The sequence below is a fragment of the Colius striatus genome, chromosome 12 (assembly GCF_028858725.1).
Source record: "Colius striatus isolate bColStr4 chromosome 12, bColStr4.1.hap1, whole genome shotgun sequence".
NCBI lineage: Eukaryota > Metazoa > Chordata > Aves > Coliiformes > Coliidae > Colius > Colius striatus.
This window is the reverse complement of record NC_084770.1, coordinates 3906258-3928271: the sequence shown is the minus strand read 5'-3', so window position 1 is coordinate 3928271 and position 22014 is coordinate 3906258. Positions and strand designations below refer to the sequence as shown.

At 41.3% G+C, this 22014-nt stretch overlaps 1 protein-coding gene across 1 annotated transcript in view; it reads left to right on the top strand.

Moving 5' to 3' along the window:
• The first annotated feature begins 6721 nt into the window (after window positions 1–6721).
• The window catches only part of SPSB4 (splA/ryanodine receptor domain and SOCS box containing 4), an 86005-nt gene continuing 70712 nt past the window's right edge, over window positions 6722–22014 (top strand). The window contains exon 1 of the mRNA XM_062005864.1: window positions 6722–6927. The gene's annotated coding sequence lies outside the window, so the exon portion shown is untranslated. The remainder of the gene's footprint in view (window positions 6928–22014) is intronic.

The window sequence follows — 22014 nt, the reverse complement described above, 5'->3', positions numbered from 1 at the left end:
AATGCCAAGCAGTTTGAAACAAAATGCTTTCAAGAAGAAAACTTTACAGTTGCTAGAGTATTCCCCAAATTTTTCCATGGCAATAACTGAAAACCTTTGAGGCTTTCTTCCCTCCCCTCTGCTGTTCAAATCAAGGAACAGAAAAACATGGCACATACTGGAAGTTTCAAGTATTGGTAATCAGTCTTGGCCAAAAAGAACCAATATGCATACTAATCAGGGTTCATCTTTGAGCAGGTATCCTAGAGCTGGGAAAACAAAATTGTGGGGTTGTTTGTTTGTTTTAATATGATGAAAAATGTATTAGATAATGAAATTTTTTTTTAGCTCTCTGAGGCACGTTGCTAAAAATGTTTTTCTAACAATTAAACAGTTTAAAAACATTTCTTTAGAAGTTTTAATTAGCACCAGGCTCTTTTTTTTTAAACACAGAAAGTAAGACTATGAAACAGTAAACCTCTTAGATATAGCTAATAGTCCTGGATATTATATATATATATATATATATTTAAACCCTGTCAACCAAAGGTGAATGTCTGGAATATGCTGGGTAGCAGTAGTGTATTTATGTAGGGAGGATGTGAGTAAATCCATCTTTGATACAGTTTCCACAAGCTTTGGAAAATGCAGGATTTTTCTTCCAGAAGCAAAGTAGAACGCAGGGTATATTCTGCCTTTTCAAAGAGAAAGATATTTTTTGGATCTAATTCTTCATTTGTCTGATATTGAAACTGAAATTTCATGGAAATTATCCACTAAGCAGTTTAAGAAAACAGTTTGAAAATAAAACCCACTCTGTTTCAGTGACAAAATTTCTACTCACTGTGTATGAGACACATTATTACTTTTATTTCCAGCAATACATCGTGGGGAAATCTGGGTGACAGATCTACCCACATTAGCTCCTCATGACAGGATTTGAAGGAAGTATGGTTTTGCATGCTTAAGTTGACAGTGATCCAAACTACGTGTCTTTCCACAAGAAATTATTTTGTGATGTTGTATTCACATTAAAAGAAAAAGGTAGGAGAGAAAGATATCACAGTCACTTCTTCCTATCTATAAAGTAAACCTTTTCCCACATCAGGCCATAAAGAGCTATTCTGTCCCTTGAATGGCTCAATTGGGCAAGTTCCTAGAATCATAGAATCAGAGAATGGTCAGGTTGGGAGGGACCTTTAGAGATCATCTAGTCCAACCCCCCTGCAGAAGCAGGTTCACCTACATCAGGTCGCATAGGAACATGTTGTAATATCTAATTTGAGTTTTCCTCATGTATGGTAGCTGATATTAACATCAAAAATACACAGTGACATAATGGTCCAGGGCAGTCAGATCAGTCATGATTCAGTCTAAATCAAGCTAAGATGATATTGATGCATTGAAGAGACTTAAGTGAGCTCACGAAGATCCATTTGCACCCCAGACTCATCAGCTTTGCAGAACAAGCACATTATGCACTGCAGTATCATCAGTCTTGTGTTCTGACTTGGATTGAGATGTTCTGTGGCAGTCATCATTCCAGACTCTATATCCACTTCTTCCTACTGAAAATACTGTGTTTGATTTCTCTTCTGAAATGGACCTATCCTATATTTGCATTTGATTGCTGTAATGTACTCTGGGAAGTGCTATGTAGTAATATCTCTTGAAAATTAAAGCTAGTGCAAAATATGATTATATTTGTTATTAGATTTCAAAGCAGAGACCACAGTACCAGTCTTGTGATGCGAAAGAGCTGGCAGTCAAGTTCTGATGGGGTTTGTGGCATTGTAATGACTTGAAAGGGTCTAATGTAGTTTCAAAGCAAGTTCTAGGAAAATGCTTCTTTGTACCAGACTGCAGCAACCAGTGCAGGTATGGGCTCTCTGCTTCCCAAACAGGAACTAGCTCCTCAGAGACTGCTCTCAGATGGAGGTTTCTGTGTTGGAATTTAACCACTGGAATTTGCCCTTTCGGTTGTGCAGAACTCAAAATAAAGAGGCAGAATGAGTTTTGGATTGTTTTTGGTGTGGTAATAACTATTATCATTGCTTAACAATTGATTCTATTGCATTCTCTGAGATGTCTCTACCTTGTTTCTTACTGGTAAAGGCCACGTCATCATTACAGTGTTTTAAGAAAAAGCCCTTTCTTAGAACTTCAAATTTGGCAAGAAGGAAATCCTTGAATGCCAGTTCCACAGAAAAATGAGTTACTTCTGATAATCTTTGAGACCATGAGCTCTGATGACAATAATTACAATAAGTAAAATGAAAGGGGACTTAGCTGCTTTCTTCCTACCTAGGAGTACTGTGTGTGATAGTCTGAGTACCTTTTTCCTTGTCTGGCATGTTTGAGGAAGAGACTTGGCTATGTTATAGGGTATGAAGTATACAGTAAGAGTTGGAAATACATCTGAGAGTGTGGGTAGCTCAGCTTTTGGATAGATGGACTTTCAAAATTTTAAAATAAGCTGCTTTTGCAATTTTAAATATTTCTGAATGTCATCCTTATTTCTCAAATGAGGCATGTAGTATCTTCATCCTCTGTATGGAATCTTTGAACTAATGAAACATTTATGCAAGTACAGATTTCCTAATCTCTGTGGGTTTTCCTCGTTGTGGTTGTAGTGGGATATACTCTTAAGAAAGTAAATTCTAACTTCTAATTCTAACAGCCTATGGGAGCAGGTCTCAGTCTTGGTAGCAATTTCTCCATTCATTAAGAGATGCATGTATTCCTAGTTTCTTGAGTAATGCTTTTGGTAGACTCCAGGTAGCAGTGGTAAAGTTTGAATTTACTGTTATGTGTCCAAGTCAGACTGAAAACACTTGTATAGAGGAGCTCTGTCACCACATAGTGCTTTTTGATGGTTAGAGAAAAGTGCTTCCATATTCCTTTGGGTCCTTTGATACAAACGTTCAGCAGTTATGGAAGCAGAGCTTCAAAACTGGAGTACTTTTAAGGATTAAACATCCTATGTGGGAATTTTGTGAACTTTAGACTATTTTAGATAAGTTTTTGTCTTTTCATGTGGATATCAAAAATTTGTGACAACAGGTTTTTGTCATAATTCTCAACTTTGGTTCCTATATAGGAATGATGATTCTAGTATTGCTGTTCCTAAGAGGGCAGCTGTAAATAATATAGGTTGATCAAGTACTTGAAATAGAAAATACGGTGCAATGAAACATAGTTCTTACAGTCCATAAATCTCAATTGTGTATTTGTTCTGTCTTGTGAACAAGATGGGCTTTGTCCAAACTGTCCATTCTGCCGATGACCTTATGTTTGCAGTCCGACCTTATGTTTGCAGTCCTTCTCAACTCTCTCCTCTGCCCTTTTCTAGAGCTTGCCCAAAATTCAGACCTGCATCCAATCAGGAAGAATTCCAGGGATGTAGATACACAGAATATAGAAGCAGTGCCTAAATGGTCCCTTGTTATAAGCTGCTCTTACTGAAGAACTGGGCAGCTGCAGGGCAGGCAGCCCAGACGTCAGCACAGCAGCTCAGCCTGGTACTGAGAGCCAGAGTAGATGTTGCCACGTCAAGTACAGCAATGCCCAGAAACTGAGTGAATAAAATAATAGTGAATTGATTTGTTCTTTAGATGAATTGTATGGTCAGGGCTCAGTACTTTGTGTAAGAAATGTTTCCTGATTACTTGAGTGGAGTTGAGAGTGGATGAAGGTTCACCATGTGCTAAGCATGGAACTTACCTTGAAGATGAGTCTGTACAAGAAGAGCAAAGTTGGGCAGTTGAAGTAAAATTATTGCTTTCTGTCTTTACACCCCTTACTCTTTCATGGGCAATTTACTCTCAACTGTCTGTCCAGCAATTCCAAGCAGATAGGAGAGGCAGAAGGTTTCTTACCAACACTGGGTGGTGTTTCCCAGTCACGTAGGGAAATGTATATTATTCCTAAGCTTTCTCTTCCGACTGTGATTTTGGTTTCATGAGGTAAACCAAACCAGTGGAAGCTCCAGTGAATTCAAGTGATGCACAATGCTTATGATACAGTCTGGGCTTGGCCTTTTGTGGTGAGCACCTCCAGGAACTGTACCAAATGGTTAGTTTTACTGATTGTACATGTTGCTGAGTTTATCTGAAAGGTTCATAATGTTGTTATTTAAACATGTGCCTCTTTCTCACCTCCTCAGGTATTGTATGAGATCAGCTTGAAAAATCTGCCAGCATCTATACTATGTTTTAAGTATGTTTTAGAATTGTGTAAATATTTTAAAACACATTTGACTCCTGTTCTTTTAATGAGCCCTGTGGAGAGGTGTACACATTCTCAGATATACACAAATAGCAGGTTCTAGCCCTCATTAATCAAAATGATGTTTTTATACCCTCAACTGCTCTCACATTTGCACATGAAATGTGTTCCCAAAACTGTGCTGCCTGAATGATCTCTGCATTGTTCAATTTTTAGACTTAGGTGACTAAAGCTGACTGGAAAGCTACAAAAGTTGACTTCTAATGTGCTTTCTTTAATCTTCTTGTGTGGAATTAGTATTACAGACCATATAGAAAGTCTTTCCAAGTTCTCTTTTTGCATCAAGCTTGGCAGAGGCATGAAGAAGCACATCCCATCTTACACTGAAAAACCTGCCACTTACTGCCAGAAAAAGTGTTAGGAGACACTGCTGCATTGGGAAAGTGTGTAAGAGAAATGAGCCTGTTAAAAACTGAGGAAAAGAAAGTAAAACACCCTTGAAGGCACAGGCTTGTTCAGCCTTAACTCTATTCAAACATTGCCTGTTCTGGGGCTCCTCTCCCAAAGGAGTGCTGTGGAACAGATATTAACTGGTGCTCACATCCAAGAGGAGGATTTAGATTCAGTAACTTGTCTGCTAGTAAAGACACACAGACAACTACTCATTTCAAGACTTCCACATGTATGTATAAACCAGACAAAGACTGCCTGAGGGAATGGGAAGCAGTGGAAAGCTTTTTCTAGGCTTAAAGAATGGTGAAAGGTATAGAAAACTCCCATTCATCCTTTGTTTTCTATTTACTGTACTTTTTTCTACTGGTTATCCCCAAGGCTGGGGGCTGGGTGCAGGGCCTGGAGGGGAATTGTAGTTTAGGTCTGCTTTCTGAAATGTTTCAGTAGAGTTCAGGAGTGTTTGACACCCAGAGGCACCTCTATGTGCCCACTGAAGGGGTGCTGTCATTATCTTTGGCTTTTCTTGCCCACATGGCACGTGTGAAGCACGTGGGAAGTTTTGGTGCAACTTCTGAGGATTTCTGAAGACTCTTAAAAGAATTTGCAGGATTTCCTCCCCATATTCTTTTAACAGTCTAACTGTGGGTATTTCTCTTGTCTGGCTTAGTGCTTTGCTGAAAGCCTGTCTGAAGATTTTAGTAAAATAAATAAAAATAATGTAGAAGTAAATATTGCCATGAAAGTGTGTGTATGAAATCTTGCCCTCTCCATCCTCTGAACTATAAGGTCTATGGAGAGCTGCAGAATTTGAGGAAAAAAGTTACTAAGTTCGTCACCTGTGTCAGTTTTCATTGTCTGGTTTTATAACAGACTTCTAAGGACTAAAGTCTCTGAGAGAGGTCAGTCTAATTTTGGAGTGGGAAGTGCATAGACTGTGAGAAGCAGTATCTGACATTTCTTGCCTTGAATGTGGACCTCAGGACTGTGTGTTGAGAGGGAAAATGCAACATCTGTGTAAACCTATGCTGGTGTTCGTGATGATGGGGGATTTAGAGCTAGGGATTATTAGGATTAGAAAGCACTGTTTTTCAGGTTGGTATTTACTGGTATCAATGAGTAGAGATGTAAGCACTCTCCATTTGACTCTCTTATAATCTGCACTGGTTTGACAGGACTTGCCTTGCCTGTGGCCTTGTAGAAGACTTGAAGCTTACCTAGAAGTGTGGGTTTAGTTTTGGCATCTGAAACTGTAATTACAGCTTCATTTGCATGTGTCTTAGAAATAATGCAACACACCCCCAACTGCCAAGAAAAGATACCCTCAGTTTTTACAGCTGTGTGCCATGCTCAGCCCATGTGCAATCTGTGCCCAAGCCCCCAGGTCCGGCTCCTGGTTGCAGACCATGAGATGCGTGGCGTTTCGCTGGTGCTTCCTCTCCGGAGCGGCAGGCTGGAAGACCGCTTTTGGCGCTACCTTTTCCCGGAGCTGCTGAGCTGCCTCTCGGCCCCCTCACCCGCTCCCTCTCGCCAGAAGGGCTTCGGCTCGGGTACGGAGGGCCACGGCGCCGCGTGCTGTCTTGCCTTAAAAGTTTGTAGGTGCCCGCGGGCGAGTTCCACGCGTGAGCGGCGGGGCGGCCCGAGCGCTCTGCCGCCGCGGGGGCCGGGCCGGGGTGGGGGGAAGGGGCGTCGCCATCTGTTGTTAATTCCCCGGTCATTGGATTAGTAACCCGCGGTGATGAGATCAGCGGGATCGGCTTTCTCGAGGGGGCACGGCGTTCGCCGCGCTCCCCAGCCGCGGCGGCTCTCGCATGAGGCGGTGGCGGACGGCCCAGGGGCAGGCAGCGCGCACACAGCCCGGTAGCCGCCGCAGGCCTCCTCGCCGCCGCCCCCGGGTCACCGGCCACCGGGCGGGGCTCCCGGGCGGCTCAGCCCAGCCGAGCGGAGCGGGGCTGCGCCGCGCCGAGCGCCGGAGCCGCCCGCAGCCCCCGGGCGGCGGCGCCGGCATCGGTGCCGGGCCGCGGCGCCTCCGGCTCTCCCCCCACCCCGCCTCCTCGGGACAGCGGCTCGCCCCGGCGCGGCCGCAGTTGCTGGAAGTCGGCGGCCGGGAGCAGCCGCTCTCCCGGGAGCGCTGCGCGAAGGGGAGACTTGCGCGAGTCACGACGACGCGGGGTACTGGAGTTTATTTACTGGTGATCCGCGTCTCTGCCTCGGGATTCTCCGTGTGCTTGCCTAACGGATCGATAGAGGTGCTCTGGGGGGAGGTTTATGGTAAGTTTGCGAGGAGTGGGTGGTTCTGTTCGTGGGAATTTTGTGTTTTGCTGCACAATGTGTAGAAACGAGTTCGGGTGGGTTTTTTATTATTTTTGTGTTAGGTGAGGGTTTTTTTAAGCAATGCTGGTTGTCGAGCTGATGTTTAAAGAAATACACTTCTCAGTCATTTTCTGTCTTACGATGAAATGTTTTACGATACAAATTAATTTCATGAGTTCTAAAATAGGGTAGCTACCTACAGATTTACGTTTCTTATAAACAGAGTTTGTTTGACTTTGTACTGGTAAAAGCAAAAGGTCTTACCTAAGTGATTGCCGCAAGCCGATGTTTTACAGTGGTTACTTCGTGTTTTCTCAGGCAGTAAAAGCCAGACCTCAGTTCATCTGTTTAGATAGAACTGAAATACTAAACTATCGCCTCAGCGAGGATAAGAGGCAAGCTGAACCTTTGTGAAGTCAAGCCTGAATTTGTATGCGAGACTTGGGTTTCAACAAAGAAAGGTATTGACTGAATTTGCCCTCACGTTACTTGTGAAAGCTCCCAGCCAGGCAGTTGGATTTGCAGCCGCTGGTAGGGAGCGGTTCCTGCAGGAAGACCAAGGGCTGGGGAGTCGAACGCTGCTGCCTTCGGTGTCCCGTTCGTCCCCGAAGAGAGGGCTTCGGCTTCATGCCAGCGAAGGAAGTGGATGTGGCAGCGTCCATGCTGGCAGCAAATCGGTTTTATTTCTTTGCTTGCGTCTAGGATTTAGAGCGTGCACTGATGCAGGGCGAAAGTGTCTTACACAGAGAAATATACTCTTTCAGTTGCTGGCTTGATGTTGGCTCCAGCCCTTCCGTGCCTAAGTCATACCTGATATTTTTGCAGAGCTCTGTTTGCCTTTGGTGACAGAAGCAACCCCTGATAAAGTATCTCCACGTTGCAAAAGAGCTTATTCTCCGGGGGGGGTGAGAAAACAGCCTCAAAGAGTTACTCTTGATGCTAGTAGCTGAAACTGGCCTGGTTTGTGCAGCATATCTCGAAGGATGCTACATTTTTAATGTCGTTTCTGTAACTAAAGCAGCTTGTCAAAGATGTGAATATCAAATTGCCGTGAGATTATTTGGTGGTACTGACAGAGCAATGCCAGATACCATATGTTCCCTCAACAACCAGCGGAAGTTTATAACAGACTTTGGTAATGGAAGTCTGATTTTTTTTTTCTTGATAGCTAATGTGCCTCAGTGTCTTGCTGCTGATTCTGGATGTCCTTGGATGACTGACTGTCGTGTGCCTCAGTGTCCCTGTCAGGGCTGAAGGGAGGGCTGGTGCTTCCCTGCATCATAAGGATGATAAAACTCCTCAGCTATTGCCTTGCTGGGGCCCTTATGTGGGTGTTGCTCTGGAAGTACATATTGGTTCTGTTAGACTATGAGAACCCCGTGTTCACACCGATACCACCTGACCAATGTGCTCCTTAGGCTTCTGTTTGTCTTTGCATATGTCACTTCAGACAGCTTTGAAACACCAGGCTTCCTGCTCAACAGGCTTTGAGGCTTGGGAGTAATGAAGCAGTGCCACCTTTTTGCAAGGAGCTTTTCAGAGTTGTGGGTTTTTACAAGGAAGCATAAACAAACTCTAGTGAAGTACAAATCTCGTGTCTTACTTGTTGAAAGAACTAGAACTTGTGGTTTTTAGTTTGATCAAATCACGGTCACCTTTTACTCATGTTCGTGTAGCACAGAAATTTCTGAATGATGAGCCATCTCTCCTGTGACTCTCCAAGCAGCAGCTCTTTAACTTGTCAGGCTTCATTGCTGCTGTGTAAACTTCTGTAATGGACTTTCCATGTACCAAAGAAGATCAAGCAAGCTATTTTTATATTGTTTTCCTTCACAATCACTGTTTGCCTCTCTTCTGTGTATAGGTCAGCTTCTTTTTGCCTATGCATTTGAGGCATAATGGCATGTTTTTTCAAGATATTAATTGTTAGGAATACTTCATTAAAGTGGTTTAGCAACATAATGTTAGATACTGAGCTGTCCCCAGAATTTTTCTTTGAGTCCTGGGGACTTTGGAGTATTTATTAAGCCAGTATAGATCCATACTCTGTGATGAAGGCAATGCTTAAGACTGGTCACTGAATGGTTAACCTTTTTTTTCTTTATATTTTAAAAACTCACTGTAGGGTTACTATGCATAGCTACAATATTTGCTAATAATTCGGGAAGTTAGTGTTGTTGGACTTACTGTTTGAAAATAAACATGTGCTGTGGGTTGAAACTTGCCAGACCAGATAGCTACCTCACCCATGTGTATTTTTTGTGGGATTGTGTACTCATGTGTACACACAAGTGAATCTGTGTCACTCGCTGCAGCACACACATCCTTCAGGGATGGCTTTAAGCTGTCCTTGTAACATGCAATTTAGGCACCAAGAACTCTGTTAACTGGAGTATCATTGTGCTGTAGGATAAGATGTTAATGAATCACATGCTTCCTGGAAGAGTAGTTTATGTCTTCAGACTTCTTTGACTAGCCTATGCTCAGGTTGTGGGGCATTTTGCCTGTTTGCTTTTTGTTTTGAAAAGATGCATGTAGATCACTAATATGATTGCTAGACCATATCCTACAAATACACTGCAAATACAAATACCCTCTTGGAGTCTGCCACTCCAAGAGGGCTGAATTCAGAGGTTTTTGATGTACAATTGATTATTGTCCTTTGAGAAAGTTATTTTTATTATGCTGTCCAAGTTACTGTGGCTTGAAGACAGCTGTGTGCTTGACCTGTGCATTGTCCTGCATAAAAATACATGAAATCGTGAGTGCTGTCTTGAATCTCAGATGATGTCCAGTATGATGTCAGGAAATGGCTTTGCTTTGCCTCAGCTGCTTGTACAGCTTCACAGACAACATGCCTTTAGACTATATGGTGATAAAATTTGGTTTGGGGTTGTTTTTATGTGTTTGGAAAGCCCACAGCATAATGGGTGGTATTCACAACCTATCAAGGAAAAATCCTTGCCCTGAAGAGATTTCCTTTTAAAGCAAAGCTTAAAGGAAACAGTGTGCTTCAGTAGCCTTGGTGGCAGTGGAAAAATGCATCAAAGAGGAGAGGAAGAAAACGTGGATTATGTTTTGGGAGCAGTGCTGCATAAGAAGGAGGAGTGCTCTTGAAGTATCACAATTTCAGGCTAAGAACTGGAATTGCAATTTGACTGGCAATATTTGATTAAAACCTAGTGGCTATATTTCAGCTACGTCTGCTCCACTAAAGGCTAGGCTTGCCCATCAGGAGTGGTTGGTGGAGCTCGCTACTTTCCTTCCTTTGACTGCCTTTCTTCCAAAAAACGGAGCAGTGAGAGGTACTAGCCTACTTTAAATTTACATGTATGTGTATTTGTATTTTTTGGGGGGTATTTTTAAAAAAATGAATGTTATGTTTGCCTCAGAGTCCAATGTAGTGCAGCTCCTAATTTGTGTAGGAATGAAAATGTAGAAATTTCATGTAACTTACTCTGTTTTGGCCATAGCAAAAAAACACATGAAGGATAGTTTTTATATCTGTTTTCTTCCACGATAAGAGGTGAAGTGCCTAGGCTAAATATGGATGCTCACCTGTGACCTAAATCTGTTTGTACCGAAGTCCCTTGAACTTAGACCAACACTGAGCAGTGTTTTGTATAACTTTTTGCCTCTGTCTGCTTATTTTATGTATATTTGGGTTGAACATCATATAGTAATCCTGCTCATGACTGCTCATGGTGTCAGATGACAAGTTTTATTGTGTTGCACTGCGGAGCGTGGGTGACTTGGCAACTTTATCTTTGAGGATTTGTCAGAGGCTGAAGTGACAAGTAAGCTTTGGTGTGCAGCATGAGGCAAAGCACAGCAGTGTGTGAAATCCATCTATGAAGTGACTGCAAACTAATTCTTTCAGAGCTGTACAGCAGACTCTTTTGTTGAGCTCCCTTTCTTGATTTAAATATATGCATTTCCAAAAGCTTGTTTTAATACTGCTTTTCTCATTTTACCCTGTTGCCGACGTCTGGCATGTCCTTGTCTTCTGTTAAACTGACTTGTTGCTTTCTATGTTAACAATTCCCAAAGAAGAGCTCGCAAAGGGATTTTCAGAGAAAGAAAAGATTGCCAATGTTTACACTGTCTTGTCAGAAGAATGAGAATTTCTTTCCTGCAGAAGTAAGTCTGTGCCTTGGGACCTAACCAGGGTCTGAACTGCAGTAGCTCTGTCTGCCCAAACCTCCCCTCGGTTGGGGTAGCTGCTGAAGCTTCCTGCTAGTGGGCTAGATAGACAGCCTGCAACTCCTCTGTCTTAAGGCTTCAATAAGGGCTACAGTAAGAACTGAAAAAGGTGGGACTTCTCAAAACTGCTGAAAGGTTCTCAGTTGTCATTTAATTTTAGCTGCTCCCCTATCTTCTTCAATGAATGAATGAATGAATGTTGTCTTTAGTAGAAGGACACTTTTTTCCCATTGGGTATACCTCTGGTATATTTCATGCTGAGAATGGGCTGACCATAGCAATCCCTAAGTGGTGAGTGTAGGCATACTCCCGATCCATGTGTTTGGTTTTTCTGGTTTGTTTGTTTGTTTGTTTTTCTTGAAGAGTGTTCTGAAAAATAGTTTTATTAGGGAAGGACAAAAATGGCTTGGAAGAAAGTTGGCTGTTGTTTTTGAACACTGATAATTCCTTAAAATCTTTATTTCTTAGTTAAAGCAACTATTTGTGATAGAAGCCACACAAAATTAAACAATAAATGCACAATATTGTCAAAGGTGACTGTTACTTCACAGATATAAAATGCTGTGACAGTCAAATCTATGTTTAGCCAAGGAAGTAGCAGGATTAAGCATTAGGTATAAGGCATTCTGAATTTGGAGCTTAAAGTATTTTTTAAATTAGTTCAAGAAACCTTGAACAATTAAGCTAATTTAAGCATAGCTTGGACATGCAGAATAGTCTGTTGGCCAGTACTGATGCTTTTGAAACTTTGTTTTCTGAATGTAATATTTTTTACTCCATTTCCAAAATAAGCTCTACTATGTTTCTTGTCAAAGGCTGTCATGAGCTTTTGACAGCAGAATTGTTGTAGTGTTTTGAAGTGAATGGTTGCTTTAAACTTGAAATATTAAAGTATTCCTTGCTCAATGATGTCACTACGTACAATTTAGTAGTGTATCATGTAATTGACTTCATTTACGTGAGTTCTTGGCTAAAGTTAAGAATTATCTCAAAGTTAAGTGTAGATGATCTGGGGATTTAAGAGTTAAGATTGAAACCTGGTATCTGTTGCATTGTTTGTGTTGTATTATTTACTTTTCTGACTGAGACACTTGGTTGAGGTTAGAAAAAAATTAAAGTTTAACTATTCAATTTATTTGCTTAAGAGTTTGTCCTTATTTAACCTATGAAAAGATGTACTTATAGATTTTTTTTTTTAAGGTTGTGTAATATATTTGCCTGGGAAATTGACTGTCTATTGCCCATAGTTTGTCACTAGTCTACTTGGACTTAAACTGAGGATCACAGTGTTTGATAGTAGCATGTGATTAAACATTTTTCAAGGCCCAGGGACTAATTTGGCAGTTCAGCTCATTCACTTGGACAGAGACATTATTATGGAAGCAGCAGCAGTCCACATGTTAAACCTGAGACTATTGATAAATTCTGTGCTTTGATAGCTTCATCTCACGCTTTATTGAGCTCTTTGGTTGTGAGGCACAGCAGCTAGGTGATTATTTTGAACATATGACCCTGCAAGGAGGTTTAGGTGCATCTTGCATAAATGATGATGCAGTATAAAGAAGCCAAAATACTATTTTCCTTGTTGTCATTGGAAACTGTTGTCAAGCATTTCAGAGGTGATTGAAGTTTTTTGAACTGAAATTATGACCTATTAAAGTGTATAAAAGATGGCAAATGCTGCCACTTTGACCTCATTTGGACTGCACTGCTACATATTAGTGTTACACCTTGTTTGTGCTGGCAATTGGCTGTGTCATTGGATTTGGGTATTGTTAGTCTCTGATGCTGTTAACATCTAGGTGATACTGTGATATTGTCACTTCTAATTCAGAGTGTACTGATCATTCACTAAATGTTTACCTAGTCCTTTGGTTTTGATGTTGTAAGATAAAAAGAGTGTGTTTTCTGTCATCTTTTGTATTCAAAGGCAAATAAGACATTGAGGCTGCTGATTATTCGAAATGATACAGATGTACAGTGAAGAAGTTCCTTTGTACTTTGGTCAGTGCTGATTTAGCTGTTTCCAGTAGTCTAGAAAGTTTCACACATAGTTCTTTGATGGTTTGTTTAGACTGAGGTTTAGTCAGTGTTATTAAGTGTGATGATGATATACCAAAGATGCGAGAATGTGCTAGGGAAGGATTTGTTACAACATGTATCTTATCTTTTGAGGTTTAAATATTACAAGATATATCAAACAAGCATGAGCTTGTTTGTACATGGAATATGTACTGATTGTTCTCAGGTTTCCTAGCATTCATATTAAGAGTATTTGAAGCAAAAGATGTGGGTGGAGAAAAGGTAAGGAATCTCGCCTGCACAATGACTTAGAGTAGCTGAATAGTGAAGCAAGTATATAACAGGAGAAGGGAGGAGAGGAACATTCAATAGCACAAGTATTTGGAGGTGCACCTGGAGAAAAGGCGATTAATTTATCTTCTGCAGGGGGGTTGGACTAGATGATCTCTAAAGGTCCCTTCCAACCCTACCATTCTATGATTCTATGAATAAGCTGAAGTATCTGTCAGGAGTTAAAAAAAAAAAAGAAACAGAGAAGTGAAAATAGAATTCATAGGATGCACAGATGAAATTATTGCTGCAACATACTCCTATGATGCTCAAAGTCCTGTAGGGAGTTAGAACTGATGTGGTAGCATACCTTCCCTCAATAAGCTGCATTGGGATGGGTGAAAGTGCCTGAAGCTGCTGTCTTGGAAGTGGTCTTTTTGGTTACTTTATTTTTTTTCCTAGTGAGCCACTTAAAACTTCTGTAATTGGTTTTCATTTTCTACTGTTAGACCATGTAACAAGAGTTAGCAGCTTATTTTTACTTATGTACACCTCTTTCTAATGATGTTGAATGCTAGTGCAAGAGAAGAAAAAAAATCCATATGTGGCAGTCCATCACAGTTTCATTGCTGGAAAAGAGACCAAAGGGAAATTCAAGCTGAAATGTAGCAACACTTCAGGGATGTGAGTGCAACTGATAAGCCAGCCTGTACTGCTGTACTCCATCCACATCCTGCTAATAGAGGACAGTGGAGAAGGTGGTCTTAAGTAATACAGAAGGCAACACTCTCCCTTTACTCCCTTTAGTTTTAGATTTTGTTTTCCCTGTGATAAAATAGTTTGGAACCTGGGGGAGCTATGCTGAAGGTTTGGCAGAAATGTGACTTGATAGCAAATACTGGCTGGTGTACAATTACTTGGGAGATGAGGGGAGGTTATTTCCCTTTCCTTGTAGCTAAATGTTGCTGCCACAGATTGGTTGATTGTTGATGTAACACAATTCCAGAGTGTGGAGGCCTGACATCCTGTTTGCTCCTGTAAATGGATGAAGATAGTTAATGTAGAAGTGTTTTTCTTCTCATTTTGGCTATTGGAAAGATTGAGATAAACCACTGCCTAAATCTGGCATCTAAATTTAGATGTCTGAATTAGCAATTCAGGAAACATAGTAGTGTGTATAGCAAGAAACTCAGTTCCTCTGGGGCACTGCTGACAGTATAGACAACTTGGGCACTTAACTCATGTAGGCATCTAAACTATGCAGAGCAAACACCTCTTTAGACCCATTGTGAAAAATGTATGGGATGCTTCCTCTGGATACCCTTACACCAAGGCTTGATTTTCATCAGAGTTCCCACTGAAGTGGTCTTCACAGGGGATTTTTGGTGTGTACTTGGTTTGATCTGAATATTTGCATGTGGTGGGTTTTGCTTCCACAGCTGTTCTGTATTTGGTTTCCTAAGTGGTGAGAAATGTGGTATGCTGAAATCAAAGCTGAGCCTGATAGTCTATTGTGTAAATATTTTTGTTAGGAAAAAAATCGAACATTTACTGTATTACAGCAAAGATGTGTGGGTTGATGATCTTGGTAGAATTCAATTCTTGCATTTCAGTCTCTAATGATACAAGAAGAAATTTTTATTACATCTAATAATCAGCTTTTGAAATAAAGGGGATTGTCTTTCATTTTAATCACTCTGCCTTAGTAGCAGAGAAGAAAAATCATCATTTTGTGAGAGTCAAAACTTTGTTCTCAGTGTTTTCCTAGAATGACATTTTAATTGAATTTTATCTTTATGGGACTGATACTTCAGACCTGTCATTTGCATGGGTTCTTACCTGTTCCCTCACTGTGTATTAATCAGTTGTACTTTTAAAAAGTCTAAGCTGCTGTCCTGTTCATATTACCAAACAAAAGTTCAGTAAACAATTGTTTATTAAGAGAATTATTGCTTCCATTGCTTATTTTAAAGGTGTAGCTCTAGTGTTCAGCTACACTTCTCTTGTTAACACAAAACATTGCATATCTGCTTCATATCCAGTGTGTGACTAGCTTGTAAACAAATAACAAAAGTAGGTATAAACTTAGTACCTTTACTTAGCAAAAGTAATGGTAGTCAGCATAACAGCTGATGATTGTGCTGTGCCATGGTGGGAACTTGTGCCCAGAAAAAGTAACACAGCATCAGGAATGGCTAGAGACTGGTTGATGAGGGTGTTCTTATCCAGGTGCTTTCTTAATTCCTTCAATTAACTTGATTAAGCAGCTTAGCTTAAATAAGCAGAATTTGTGTCTTGGAAGTTCTTCCATGTAGTGTTTTCTCAGTGCCTTAGGAATTAATTCCTTCAATGTTTTGTCTGTATAAAGCAGGCAGCCTTGGTTTCTCCTGTGTCTTTCATAGGCGTGAGACGGTATATGCTTAGTATGAGAGACACACACAGGAGTGGGAGGAGTTTCCTCTCTGCAATTGGATCTAGGCAGAAGTAATGAATCATAGTGATTTCTGCATGGTGCAATCGAATGGAGACTGACTACCTTGTTTTTTATTAGTATTAAAAGTTGTCCCCTGCTTAGATCACTATGAATCCTTTGTCCATAGAGAAAAGCAAACCCTCTTTTCCTGTTGCCTTTTACTGTGCTTTGGAGCTGTGCTTTGTAGTGCAAAGTTAGCTCCTAATGCCATCCTCTGATGCTAGGTAGCTAGTGTATCTGTGGTAGAGCCTGGCCAAAGCAGTGACAGAGATTTTATATGTGGGATTCTTTATTCAGAGTGCAATGCTCCATGTTCTGATTATAGCATCTTAAGGTGTGTTTTATCGCTGCTCTTGGATGTCTGTGTTGTCTGCAGCAGTTGCAGTTCACCAAATATGTCTCTTCCTACACTCACCACTCAAGTGGCTGCTCTTGTATTCTTCTGATCATTTTAAGGCAGTGGTTCCCAAGCAATGGAATTGCTCTCAGGGAACACTTTGGAGTACAATTAAATTTCCTGATTGTACAACTGTTGTTCTTACCAAACATACCTGGTACATCCCTGTTCCTACCCAAAGGCTGTATCTTCAGTGTGTGTCATTAGGTAGGGAAGAGGAGTAGGTTGTTAGGGAAGTTAGGTGGCAGCACAGGGTTCCTGTCCATCTTTTTCTACTTGCTTTTCTTGGTGATGTCTTCTCCCTTTCCAGTTGTAGTGATTTCATGGGAGCAGGTTTTGGTAGCGGGGGCTACAAACAGAGGTGACTTCTTTAAAGCAGAAAAAAAGCTGTTAGATCCCCCTGTAGCTGACAGGGCTGTTGCTAGTTGAGTCTGAGATGGAGTTACCACTGACCAAGACTGAGACAATTTGTGATGGAGATGATGACCCTGTAAATAACGTATTTGAGAAGGGGAAGAAGTTGCAGCACGGTTGCTAAATGGTAGCAGCAGCAAAAGGGAATGAGAACATCTCCACAGACACCAAGGTCAGTGGAGAAGGAGGTGCCCAGGCACTGGAAGATAAATTCCCCCGTGACCTGTGGTCACTGCCCATGGTGATGCAGCTGTCCCCCTGCAGTCCATGGAGGCCACAGTGGAGCAGAGATCCACTTTCAGCCCATGGAGGACCCCATGCCATAGTAGGTGGATGCCTGAAGGAGACTGTGACCTTGTGGGAAGCCCACACTGGAGCAAGTTCCTGGCAGGACTTGGGAGTCTATGGGGAGAGAGGAGCCCATGCCAGAGCAGGTTTACAGTCAGGACTTGTGATCCCATGGGGAACCCATGCTGGAGCTGTGCATTCCTGAAGGACTGTTTTCCCCATGGATGAGACCCATACTGGGGCAGTGTGTGAAGAGCTGCACCTGGTGGGAAGGACCCATGTTGGGGAAGTTTAAGGAAGACTGTCTTCCATGAGGAGGGACCCCACACTGTAGCAGGGGGAGGTGTGAGGAGGTCTCCCCATGAAAGGAAGCAGCAGCAAAGTCCATCTGTAATGAACTGACCATAACCCCCATTCCCCATCCCCTGCACCGCTGAGAGGGAGGAGGGAGCGTCCCTGGAAGAAGAAAGGGTGGGGGGAGGTGTTTTTAAGATTGTTTTTATTTCTCACTTCCCTACTCTGTTCTGATTGTTCATTAAGAAATCAAACCATGTCTCCCCAAGTTGAATCTCTTTTGCATATAACAGTAATTGCTGAGTGATCTCCCTGTCTTTGACTTATGAGCTCTTTGTTGTATTTCTTTCTCCCCTGTGCCGTTTAGGAGAGGAGTGATAGAATGACTTGGTGGGCGCATGTTACCCAGCCAGGGCTGAACCACCACTCCATTAAGGATGGTGGTTATGTTATAGTATCCTATATTTTTTTTGGAGTACACAAAAGTAGCCTCAGATGGAACAAATTTCTGTGTATCCTATGGACCCTGATGATATTGGGGAATTCACCCACTAGAATCTACTGCAGTGCAAAAAGGATTGACTTCTGGAAATTGTAACCTATAGCACTGTGCCATGTATCTCGTTTTCAAGCTGCTGACCTGGTCCAGCAAATGGTTTATTTTGGAATTATAGGTCTTTCAGTCTGGTTCTGGCCTGCCTTATGAACAGGAATATGTCCCTGGTTCCACTGGTACATTGGAAGTGATGACATGTTTTGATAATTAGTGGTGAGTCTAGATTGAATGTGCTTCCATGATCTTTTTCTTTCCAGCAGGTGGACTGAACTAGCCTTGAGCCTCAGCTGTGGAGCTGGAGGTAAATGTCTTAAAAGGCTAAGACAGAATGGGAGAAATACTAGTGTCTTTTGTGCTCCTCATGCACTTTGGTTTCTTCCTCTTTTTCTGTGGTCATTATGAGGGGAACACTAAGTCAGCGTATGGATTCTGGAAACATCTAAGATGTATTCCTTCCTCTTATTTCTCTTCTAATTTTGGACAATGCTCACTTTTATGTCTATTGCAAAAATGAGTATTTGATGGCCTTAGGTTTATCCCAGTGATGAGCTCATCTGTGTCTTAGAACCTAAATTTAGTCAGGTGAATCCCACCTGTGGGGTCTGGTTAATATTTGTAGCTAGTTTTTATACTTCAGAAATGTGGTCTTTCAAGGATCCAGGAGAGCTAGTGCCCGTGGAGAAAACAGGAGCAGCATCTGCTGGTGATCCGTTGCAATAAGCGAGGCCAAGAAGACTCACCTGGAAAAGGGCTCTAAAAGTGAGGAAGAGTCAAAGCCTCAGTTCTTAAGGGAAAAGCCAACAGGGACACACGAATAAGATCTTTACACATTGTGTCTCAATGACTAATGAAACCCATTAGCTTTTATAAACCTAAGCCTTGCCTAACTAATTATTTTGGGGATGTTTCAGCTGTTTGTGAATAGTTGAATCCTAACATGAGCAGATTTAAGTCTGTCAGGAAGGCTGGATGACTAAGCAAGCCACGTGTGTTTTCCTGGTATTAAAAAGAAGCTGACAATAGGATGTACAGGGAAAGGAGCAGGGGGAGGGGTGGAGACACATACTGGAAAGATCAGGATTGGAACAGAAAGCCTTTTGCTATAAATCAATCTGTAGTGTGATGATGATGTGCAGGAAAATTGAAAATACCTGGTTTTCATTCTCTCCCTTGCTATGGAGGAAGATAGCTGTTCCTGAGAGATTCTTCAGGTAGTTAGAAGCATTAATAAACTTCTGGATGTCAACATTCCATTTACCTTCTGCTCTTCATAAATTTGTTTCTTCTTTGGCTTTATTTTTGACCCATCTTAAAAGAAAATGGTAACAGTTAATGATAAATGTAAAACTGCACAACTGCTCTTGATCCCATGATTCTAGGAGCAATTTCTACACAATGCTTCCAGGACAAGTACCTGTCAGTTTGTCTTTTGAAAGAATGGTTGGAACTTAAAACCTCCCTTATTTCTACTATCATTAGATACTATTTCTTAACCTGTTAACTAAAGGGCTTGCTTTCTTGTACTGAAACAATTTGTGCTGTTTGCGCAGTATCTGACATGGTTTTGCATTCAACAGAGTGGTGTGGTGCACATCTTCTAAGTCTTTTGCAGTAGCAAACCATAGCTTGCTTGATAAATGCAAATTTGCATTTATGTTCATGTGAATACCTTCTTTAGATGTCAGATTATTCTGGAAGGATGTTTATATATATATATTAACAGAATCAATTCTATCCTGCTTATGCTGTGTGGTAATAAAAAGAAGTCTAGCTCTGATAAATTTGAAAAAAAAGAGAAGACTTATTTTCCTAGTGTGTTTTTGGGAATGCAGGCCATATTGAGGGTGTTATGGTTTTATAACTTAATGGCAAAATGATTGATTTAACTTTTTTTTTCCTGGAGGTAGTCCCTTACTTTTAAAGGTATTTCTAAACACTGCTTATATTCTTTATTTAACTGCAAATCGGGGTCACCTGATATCCCAATGCAATCTAGCATTTCTCTTGTTTTTCCCAAATGAAAAACTCTGAGCAATTTTTTAATGTGTATTACGCCTGTTGATGGAGCTCAGCCTGTGTTTACTGATGTGCATTCTCTTTGTGCGTAGTGTTGCTGATCCAAATTTAGACTGAATATATTTTCCTCTAGGGCAAAGCCGGGACCTGCCTGTGTTACGGGAGAATCAGTGACTGGCAAATTTACATGATGTCTTGAAGATTCTTAATATCACATGTGGGGTTTTTTTGGTGTGTGCAAAGAGTAATTAAAGCACGCTCATTTTTATAAAGCATTTGCAAGTCTTCCAAAATGTTGATGGTAGTTACTTTATTGCAGTGACAGTATACCTAGAGATTGAGTATTAATATCTTTTTACTACGATCAAAACTTTCATTCTGGTATGATTTCCTTCCACATAGCCTAATTTTTTTTTCCCTTCCCCACCATTGCATTAAACTGTAAAATATTTGATAACTATTTAGTAGTTATAAAATACTGCTTGAAAGAAAATTCTCTGTGGAAGACTGCTTAGCAGTGGGAACGAAAGTGTGAAGTTAATTTTGTGGAAGACAACTTCTTTCACTATAGCTTTTCCTAGGTGAGAACCCTATCTGGTTCTACACTGGAAACAATCTGGACTACTCTTTCTCTACAGAACAGTATTTGTTTGAAGAGGCAGCCTTTTTTCTTCATTCATTTCTAGGACAGTGAAAGATCCATGATGAAAATGACGTTCCATGTAGCCTTCAGCACTGAGACACCCATCCTGGGCTCTCACTAAGGTATCTCCTGTGTCTTCAGGAGGAGTCACACTTTAACTCCTTAAAGCCCTTGGCAGTGCCAAGTGCCCTATTTCTTAAATTAATAGCAAACACAAATGGAAATACTGTTTTGTAAAATGAGAAAGATTTTATGTGCATAAGGGAAAGCAATTTTGTTGCTTAGAGCTCAGGCGACTCGTTTCTATGATATTACTGTCTTCATTTGTCTGTGCAATCACTCTCTGCTGACAGATGGGCTCTAGCACAGGCGTATGTTTAAGGCAGATGAAATTCATTGCTGTTGTTTAAAAAAATGTGTTGAGTGTTTTTGAGAAAACATTTATTTAAAAGGAAGTTGTTTTGTCTTTTTGTAAATGCTCAAAAGCTGTATGCAACTTAATTTGTCACCTCACCTGGGAAATACAAAATCATCTGCACAATCTGAATTTGTGATGGTGCTTCCTTAACATATGTAGAGTATATTTACTTCATTTCTGTTCCTTAGAAGAAGTCACTTCAGAGAACTACTGATGAAGCATTGCTTCCTGGATTTGTTGTGTCTTGTGACTGACTTGATGTGAAATCTTAAGAACTCTTTGTCTGCAGTTACAGCTTTGAAGTGAGCTCATTCTCTTCTGGGTTCTTTGGCAAGATGTGAACTCGCAGCCCAGCCTCATCTTCCATGTGGTCACTTCCAGGATGCCTGTTCTCTCCCCAGTTGCCTCTCCTGTAGCAACATACTTATCTTCAGGCCTGTTGCTGTTCTGTCAGATTTGACTGATGGTGGCTATTGGCTGAAATAGTTAAGGGGGAAGGGTTAGGAGGGATGCAGATGGTGTGATTGTGTAAGACTATTTTCCTATTAAGTAAAAGAATACGCTTTTGTTCAGGATCAAACTTGTTCTCATGTATTCATCTCCTACATGTTTGTGCAAGTACAATGGCTGGGTTTCCTCCAACCCTGCCCTCCCCCTCTCCCAGTGCTATCCTGATTGGAGGGATTGGGCCTGAGCCCCATGTGCCTTGGTGGCTTCCCTAGAACAGATCACCCATGGTTTGCCCAAGACAGCCTTATTGGGTATCTCTTTTGCATCAGTCTGTTCAACTCGCTATGGGGAAGAATAGCTTCTGTTCTTGTCTGTTGTGTTTGGCCAGAGGCATGGTAAACTGTCATCACTGGAATTTGGAAACCCTATTGGTAGTAAAGTCATCCAGGTCAGATTAGGAGCTGCCTCTACTGGACTGCTTCAGCAAGAGCATCTGATGGATTTGCTTCTGGCTCACCAACAGTGAGAGCATCTGATAGATATTGTCTGTGTGCTGCTGCTTCAGTTGAAATAAGAAGTAGACAAAGTAAGGCTTAGAAGC